Raw genomic sequence first — 8676 nt, 5'->3', positions numbered from 1 at the left:
CCTGATGCTGGGAAAGATTGAAGGCAGGTCGAGAAAGGGACAACAGAAGACAGGATGGTTGGATGACATCACCGACTCAGTGGACATGAGTTTGACTAAACTCTGGGAGATGGGGAAGGACAGGGAAGCCTGGCGTGCTGGAGTCCATGGGTCACAGAGTCAGACACGACTAAGCGATTGAACAACAGAAACAAAACTTTTATCTTCAACAGGTTACACACTGTTGGCTATCCCCTCCAAATACTGAGGTACAACTTTTATTATCAAACTGATCTGAGCATGACGAAGCTGCTTTTCAAAGAAGCCTTTCTTCACAAGAGTCTTAGGATGTGTGCCCTGTGAAACACACTCTTTCTTTACCTTGGGAAAAAGGTAAAAAAAAAAAAGGTAGTGTGCTCTCTGTTCCTTGCTTGCTTAATCTTTCAGAAATTCAGAATCTTCTTTGGAAAGCAAAAGATCTTGACTTTCTGAGCCACCACAGACCTTTTTTTTTTTTAGGAAGGAGAGAGTGATAATATAGCAGTTTGAATTTATGGGAGAAAATCAAGACAAAAAGGAGTTGGATCTTGGGCTACAGAAAGCAAATAATCCAGAAGATTTAATGACGGCATCTGCAGAAGTTATATTCTTTGAAAATGTTTTAAAAGGGTGTGCTCAGTATGAAAGATAAAACCTAGAGCTTGTTATACAGAGTGAAATAAGTCAGAAAGAGAACAACAAAATTCATATATTAACGCATATATGGAATCTAGAGAATTGGTAGTGATGAACCTATCTGTGGTGAAGGAATAGAGACGCAGACATAAAGAACAAGCTTATGGACACAGTGGGGAAGGACAAGGTGTGATGAACTGAGAGAATAGCATTGAAACATATATAATACCATGTGTAAAGTAGACAGCTAACAGCAAATTACTGTATAACAGAGGGAGCTCAACATGGTATTCTGTGACAGCCTCCGAGGTGGGATGCAGTAGCCAGTGGGAATAAGTTTCAGGAGAGAGGGGACATATGTATACTTATGGCAGAAGCCAACACAACACTGTAAAGCAATTATCCTCCAATTAAAAAGAAATTTAAAAAAGACCAAATTAGAAGATCCTGTGTTTGAAAAACAAGATATATTAAACGAATGTGTCAGTCTTTAAAGACACTAATTGATTCTTACAGAATTTGGATAAATTTAATCTATATACCTTCTTTGTGACATCAGGTATTTAAATTTACTTTGCATATTTCTGATTTAACCTGATTTGATTTTTTTCCCCCCTAAATCTCAACATGTGTATTACATTCTTTGGTATGTCTTTAATCTTAAATTTACAAACACGTGGTTATTAACTGGCCTTTGGTGTTTGAGGAGGAAATATTTAAATGGATTTCATTTTTAAAGTGATCTAATAGTTCATCTCCAAAATGTATAGCCTATACTTTAGGTTCGTTATAAACTTTGCCTTTGTAAAGAGGAAAAAAAAAATGCTCTGGCTTATTCATCTTTTCAATTGAGTTCTTGTTTAGGAAAAAAAAGGAGGAAGCAGTAGCTACTTAAGGACAAAAAGTACTTTCAAACACACAGGCACACACAGCATCCATGAAATTTAGAACTGGTTAATTTACATTTTACTTGCGCGCGCGCGTTGGCTGACTTCAGACTCCTAGTTCTAAAAAGTAAATATTTGCATTTAAGATGTGAGCTCCTCCAAGAACTGCGCTTTCCCGCGCTTCCTCTTTAATTCCACCTTAACGCGTCTGCAAAGACGAGAGGAAACCGGCCCACATTTTAGCCCCTCCTACCAAGGATAAGACTTGAACTTTTCTGTGGTCCCGGTAAGAAAGGATCCTGACAGAAAACTAGGAGCCAGAAGGATCTCATTTAACTCTGGGAACTGTAAGCAATCTATTTACTCTCCCCCCACCCCACCCCCACCCCCGCTCGCTCCCGGTCGCTTTCCCACTCTCGCTGACTTTTAGTTTCTACCTTCCTTGGAAGGAAGAAGGGACGGAGGGAAGGCTAGGAGTCCCCGCTCTCTCGAAAGTCTGCCTGTCCTCCGCCTTTTGCAATGAGACACAGATCGGGGGGCCTTAATTTCCTTCTAACAAATGCCAGTTTGCTTTCCGGGGTCTAGATGCACTGTGGAGTCCGAGATAAGGCGTTTCCTTCATTTACAGCCCGGAAAGAAAGTTAACGTTCAGAACCGCGGGGAGGTGACTCTAGTTAGACCTCCACGTGAGGCCACCCGGTGGTGGCCAATGCCCATACTCCTGCAACCTGCCCTTTGACAGCCCTGAGGATCTTTAGCGAAGGAATTTATCGACTCATTTAAGGTTTAATTGAAACACCGTCATTTCTGTCACTTATGCAAAGCGTACCTGGGTATTTAATGTGTGGCAGTGTTGTGCGAATAGACAGACAACATTGAAAAACTAATCGTACAGTGACTGGCCTTCTGATTCGTCCTTCTAAGTTATTGGACATGCCAGGAGGGCAGAGCTTGAAACTAGAGGTGGAAAAGATTTGCTCAAATAAGAAAGTTAAGTTTTGAGCGTGAACACTATTTTAGTAATTTCATATTGAAAGCATTTGTTAAAAAAAAAAAATAAAAAAGCCACTTGGATTTGAAATGATAGTGGTTTAACTTATTTAAGTCTCCTATATTGTACTCATTTTAGTCTTAGAAATGACCTCAAAAAGTAAAACAAGAAATGGTCTTCAGGTTGGTTGATGACATAAGCACTTACTCATCTAAGGGAGATGGAGGTACTGGAGGCAGACCATTTGGATGTATGTCAATTTCAAGCTATGATATTTGCATGTATAAACTTTTGGGTTCAAGGGGAATTTCTGTCTTTTTGTTTGTTTGTTTGTTTTTGTTTTTATTTATTTATTTTTTCATTTATTTTTATTAGTTGGAGGCTAATTACTTTACAGTATTGTAGTGGTTTTGGTCATACATTGACATGAATCAGCCATGGATTTACATGTATTTCTGTTGCACAAATTTGAAATTGTGGCCTAAGAGATGTTTGCAGGGAAGAGTAATGAAACAAATCTTGCTTTAGAGTCTTGAAATTATATTCCAGATATCTCTAGACCTTGCTGATCAAGTTGAATATTGGGATTAACCAACAGGTATTTGATTCTTTCACTGTGCAAAGAAAGAGTTAAATTTTCATTTAAGCAATAATTGTGAAATGCACAGAGAAGTGTTTAATCTGCATTTGCTCAAAACTGCTTTACAAACTTCCTGTAGGGGAAGCACATTTCATGGGACAAGAAACTAAGAAATTTGTTTAATAATTTTCCTTTTCTCAATTAAACGTGAATGAAAAATATCTCAAAAGTGACTTGCAATGTTAATTTTTTTTTTTTTACATTCTACATTTATCAGCTTCTTGCTAACAGTACCTGATAAAGCTTATCCCACAGAGGTAATTTGCCTGTGTTTTTAACCCATCAGTATCATTCTTAGCGTTTGCTTAGAAAGCAAAGTCATAAAGACCAAATCATTTGCTTATTAAAAAAATATGTTCCAGGAATAAAAAAGAGGAAGGCAGAATTAGCTGTGGTTCCATTTCCTCTCTTATGCCTTTTATTTACCATTAGTTTTTTCCTTCCTCTTGCTTGCAGAGTTAAGCTTTAGTCATTCTCAACTTCTTTTTTATTTTCCCAGACCCTTTAACAAATCTTATGAAAGCTATAGACCCCTTCCTCAAATAATGACATATGCTCCTGTAAAATGCACAAATTTTTAAACACCTTTAGGAATTTCAGATTCTCCAAATGATTCATGTCATGTGAAAACATAGTATTTCTTAGAATTTTGGAGTTTTCTGACAGTATAAAATAATTAGCAAATTATTTCACGTATAAGTAAAGAACTGCCTTATAGTAAATATTGCATTTATTCACTTAGTATTTCAGAACTCTAAATAATTGGTGTAATGGAAAAACTACTTGCCTGGAAATCAAATGATCTACATTCTAGACTCCACTCCAATAGTAATGAGCTGTACAATCTTAAGCTTGCCATTTTTCTGTAACATCTGATATTTCTTATCGCCAAATGCAATCAGTAAAACATAATAGGGAAGTAAGATACATGTTATTTTCTTAGTAGATTGTAGGAAGTCTATATTTGCAACTTTTGCTCCAAAATTCTTAATGACATTTCCCAGCATAATTATGTTTTATCATATTCTTATTTATTGCAAAGATAATTCATGCTTATTGGTTAAATCTTGTCAAATATAGAAATTACAAAGAAGAAAAGGAAAGCTGTACATATAGTCCCCTAAGGGGTAACTACTTTTAAAATATCATTTATTCAATCAGAAATATTTATTGAGTAACTAGCATGCATCAGCATAGAGACAAGGAATTCAAGTATATACATCTCTTTATATTTCTAGACATTTTTCTATAATACATTCATTCATATGTATGTTTCACAAAGTTGTGATCACACTTGTTAAAAGATAAACTGAGGCATATTAAAATTTTTTTAGTTTATTTGAAGAAAAAGTCATCAGCGTGAGGCAGTGTCCAACCAGAAGTGGTTGGGGGTGCTTCACTGACTATATGAGGGAGGGATTTTATAGAGGAAGCAGAGCAGAAGCAGAGTAAGGAATTTATTGATTGGCTACAGCTTAAAGCTTAGTAGGCTGTTTCTGAATGATTGTCCTTAGTTTTTGATTTTGTAACTTTGAGGCATTTACTGGCTTAGATTTTGGTTTGCTGATGCAGGTTGTGGTGGCATTAGGGTCACCTTGGTCTAGTGACATCCGTGTTTAATTAATTTAACGTGCTGTTCATGCTGTTTTGTAACATGCTTCTCAATCATGAAATTTTTTATAGTCTTTAGTTTTCCTTTAATATTCATTCATATAATAAACAAATATTACTGAGCCCTCCTACGTGTCAGGCACTATGCAAGTGATGGCAATCTAGCCATGAGCCGGAGAGTATGGATCTAAGATCTAATTTTTTGTCGATGGAAATTCTGTGTTGGCTGATTATAAATTGCTAGATCTTTATATGGATTACATTTTTCTGCTGTTCTTAACAGTGTTTCACTCAGGACCTCTGAATATAAATGTTTGTTTATTTCATTTGGATAGATTTTTTAGAATTTATTCATTTATTTCTTTATTTTCGGTTGTGCTGGGTCTTCATTGCTGTGTGCCAGCTTTCTCTAGTTGCAGCGAGCAGGGCACTTCGTTGCAGGGTTTGGGCTTCTCATTGGCGGGGCTTCTCTCGTTGTGGAGCACAGGCTCCGGAGCATGAGGGCTCAGTAGTTGCTGCACTGGGGCTTCAGCAGTCATGGCGCACCAGCTTAGTTGCTCTGTGCCATGTGGAATCTTCTGGACAGGGATCGAACCAGTCTCCCCTGCGTTGGTAGCTGGATTCTTATCTCCTGTGCCACCGGGGAAGTCCTGGATAGATTCTTAAAATGTATTTTTCAAGTTCTATTAGAAGTTCCCTTAAGGACAGGTGAGATCGTTAAGTCAAAAGCTTTATCAAAATGTTCTTTTGTCAACTGTAAAAGATTAGTAATATTTATTGAGTATCTAGAGGATTTAAAAAATATTCAGCAAAATATTGGGGAGTGCTAGTCATTATTTTTGTCATCTTTCTGTTGATAAATATTGTATCCATTTATAAATAGCATGAGTATAATTTCCCTAAGCCAACATGATGTTAATATTGAAACAGAACAAATAACAGAAAATCAAAAAAACTGAAACAATTGTTATATGAAAATGGTTTCTTTATTTAAATTTGCATTTCTTTCAGAAATAAGGTTGAACAGTTTTCATGGCAGCCTCTTCTGTGTCTGTGTTTATGAATTGCCTCTTTTAATATAATTTTTAAATCATTTTTTTCAGTTTTAATTTCTAACATGGTAAATATCAATGGATATAACTTATATAATCAAAGGCCCTTTCAGGTCCTCAATAATTCTGAAGAGTGTTAGGGGTCTTAACATTAAAGGCCAAATTTTGAAATGGATATAGAAATTCTGTAAACATTACTTTTTTCGAGTTTAGAGAATTGTTCATATTGTTTCCTGATAACTTTTCTTAAAATGTGGGTGAGATGCATAGAAAAATGAAGGCAGGTTATTTTTATTCTCACAGACTGTCATTTTCTACAAAATCAGGGAAGTAGAAGAGGTTTCCGAGAAGAGGGCCAAAACTTTTGTAGAATCTCCCACAGCTTTAGGAATGTCCAGATTTGCTTAATGCAGAGAAGAAGGAGATAGGACTAAGGTTACAGATGATTCTTTCTAAAGGCTCTGTAAGAAAAACGGTGTCCATGTTTGTCAAGAACCAACTTAGAGACAATGAATTTAAGCTTTAGCCATTCATCTTCTACTCCTTTGCCGCTAGAGCAGTGACAGTTGGGAGAACCAAAGAGTTGGTTCTGGAGTTCTTTCCAAAGGAAACAGTACAACAGAGCTGATGTTGTTGCTGTCTTTTGATCCCACCACACACCTGAGAAAAAGAGATGTGCCCAAATTTTGCTACCCTTGCCAGTGTGTGATTCTCATACCCTTGCCAGTGTGTGATTCTCACTTATTTTTGGATTCTCTTTGATTCCTGGTCCACCCTTAGAACACTCTTTGAAAATATAATTTATTTCTTCATCATACAAATATAAAATAAGCTTAAATAACTCAGTGCTCTCCATAAGCCAATTTATGAAGCTGCACCACCAGTTTGATTGCTTATTGAATGAGTTGCAATAGCTTTAGTGAAGCTCAGCAATCGTCTGTAGGTGATCCCTGGCAGAGTTTAGTAACCACTGAGTCAAAGATGAAGGGCTGAGACCACGTTGCACTCGTTTCCCTTCCTTTCCCTTTTCACAGGGAGGAGAGTGCACTTGTAAATCAACTGCTCCCTTTTCCTTAATCTTCTTCATTTGCTTGACTTCTGAGGTCTGCAGGGAAGTTTATGCGTTTTAGGTAATAGTCTGTTTTGAGTTAGAAAGCAAATATCCATAATATGTGTGATTTCGGTCTTCCATAATATGTGTGATTTCGGTCTTCCATAATATGAAAACCTAATTTTTATAACACTGAGCTTTGTTTTTCATTTTATTTAATTTACAAGCTGTTTTCTGATTACCTAGTTTGAAACAAAATATCAGAGGGACAATAATACCTTTTGTTTGCATAGCATTTTTTGGTTTATAAAGAGATTGCTTAAAAACTTTGTTTACATAATAACCATGTAAATTAGCAGAGTAGATATTCACATTTTACAAATGTGAAAGAGGTGTTGTTGGACAGTTAAATACCGTAAGTCTCTTATATACAAACCTTCAAGTTGTGAACTTGCAAAGATGAGAACATATTTCACAGTCCCTATATGTCAGCTGTTATACCATACTACCGTACATCTCAAAGTACTATACGGTAAGATTTAAAATGTTTTCTTTATTTTGTGTTGGTTTTTTATGTATATATTATTTGTGTGACAAATATTATTCATAGAAACCCGTTACAGTACAGTACTATATAGTCACTTGTATTAATTGGGTACCTAGGCTAACTTTGTTGGACTTATGCATATGCTCTTGGAATAGAACTAGTTCATATGTTGGGGACTTGCTCTAGCTTATTTAGTATCCAAGTCTTATGATTTTCATTTTGATGTATTTTGTGTGCTTCAATTGACTAATTGATTGGTTTATATTTCCAGTTTTGATGGATGTTATTTAAGGCTGTCAACCTCTTCCTGTTTGTGTTAACATCAGAAAAATTATAGGGGGAGAACTAGAAAGTACACATCCCGCCCGTTCCCCTATTAACTATTCTGTTCTTATAATGGGATTACTGATTGACATAATAGAGGAAGTTGCATAAACATTGAAGAATGATTGAAGAAGTAGTATATGATTTATTTATTTGTTGAATTAGCTCCTTTTTAATTAAAAAAATTTTTTTCCCTTTTTTTTCCCATTTAATTAATTTATTTTTGCCTGAGGTACCGCAGGGCATGTGGAATCTTGTTTTCCTGACTAGGGATTGAACTTGAACCCCTTGCATTGGAAGCACAGAGTCTTAACCACTGGACTGCCAGGGAAGACTCAAGAAGTATTATATAATTTATAATTTCTTACTTTGTAACTATTTAGCATTGTATAGAGATATATACTACTTTGAGAAAATAAGGTATATGCAGTTTAATCCAAAAATACAAAATAGACATATTATGAGTTGTGCAAAAAACACTAATTCTACCGAAGGTTTTACTTTTATTTGGTAATAGAGCATTCTTTTAGAATATTCTGAGTACAACCTGCAGAACCTATAGTTCTTTGGCCTTATTAACATTGGTGGTTAGCTTAAAGCATTTGTATCAAAATAGTTACTCTGACTTTGGATTTATCATTTGTATGAAAAACTCATCATTATGTTACCTTTCCAAACAACTCAGTAGCTTACCTAAACTAGATTTTTTTTTTTTTTCTGGAGTAAAAATCAACTTTAGTTATAGAGTGGCTTATTATTACACACATATATATATAAAACCATCATAAATAATACACAGCAGATCATGTTTGACTGCTAGATGAAGCTGCACTTGACGAGTTAGGTCAGCAGGTAGCTCCTGAATTTTGGTCAGTAAACTGATGCGCTTCCTATTTGCCCCATACTTTTATGTCCACAG

The 8676-nt window shown here is 35.7% G+C and overlaps 1 protein-coding gene across 1 annotated transcript in view; it reads left to right on the top strand.

Annotated features, from left to right (window-relative positions):
* The first annotated feature begins 1781 nt into the window (after positions 1-1781).
* PLA2G4A (phospholipase A2 group IVA) overlaps positions 1782-8676 on the top strand; it is a 163083-nt gene continuing 156188 nt past the window's right edge. Inside the window, exon 1 of the mRNA XM_070473935.1 lies at positions 1782-1888. The gene's annotated coding sequence lies outside the window, so the exon portion shown is untranslated. The remainder of the gene's footprint in view (positions 1889-8676) is intronic.

This window comes from Odocoileus virginianus, chromosome 11 (genome assembly GCF_023699985.2).
Source record: "Odocoileus virginianus isolate 20LAN1187 ecotype Illinois chromosome 11, Ovbor_1.2, whole genome shotgun sequence".
NCBI classification, from domain to species: domain Eukaryota; kingdom Metazoa; phylum Chordata; class Mammalia; order Artiodactyla; family Cervidae; genus Odocoileus; species Odocoileus virginianus.
Note: the sequence above shows the minus strand (reverse complement) of the source record. Positions and strands in the feature narration are given on the sequence as shown.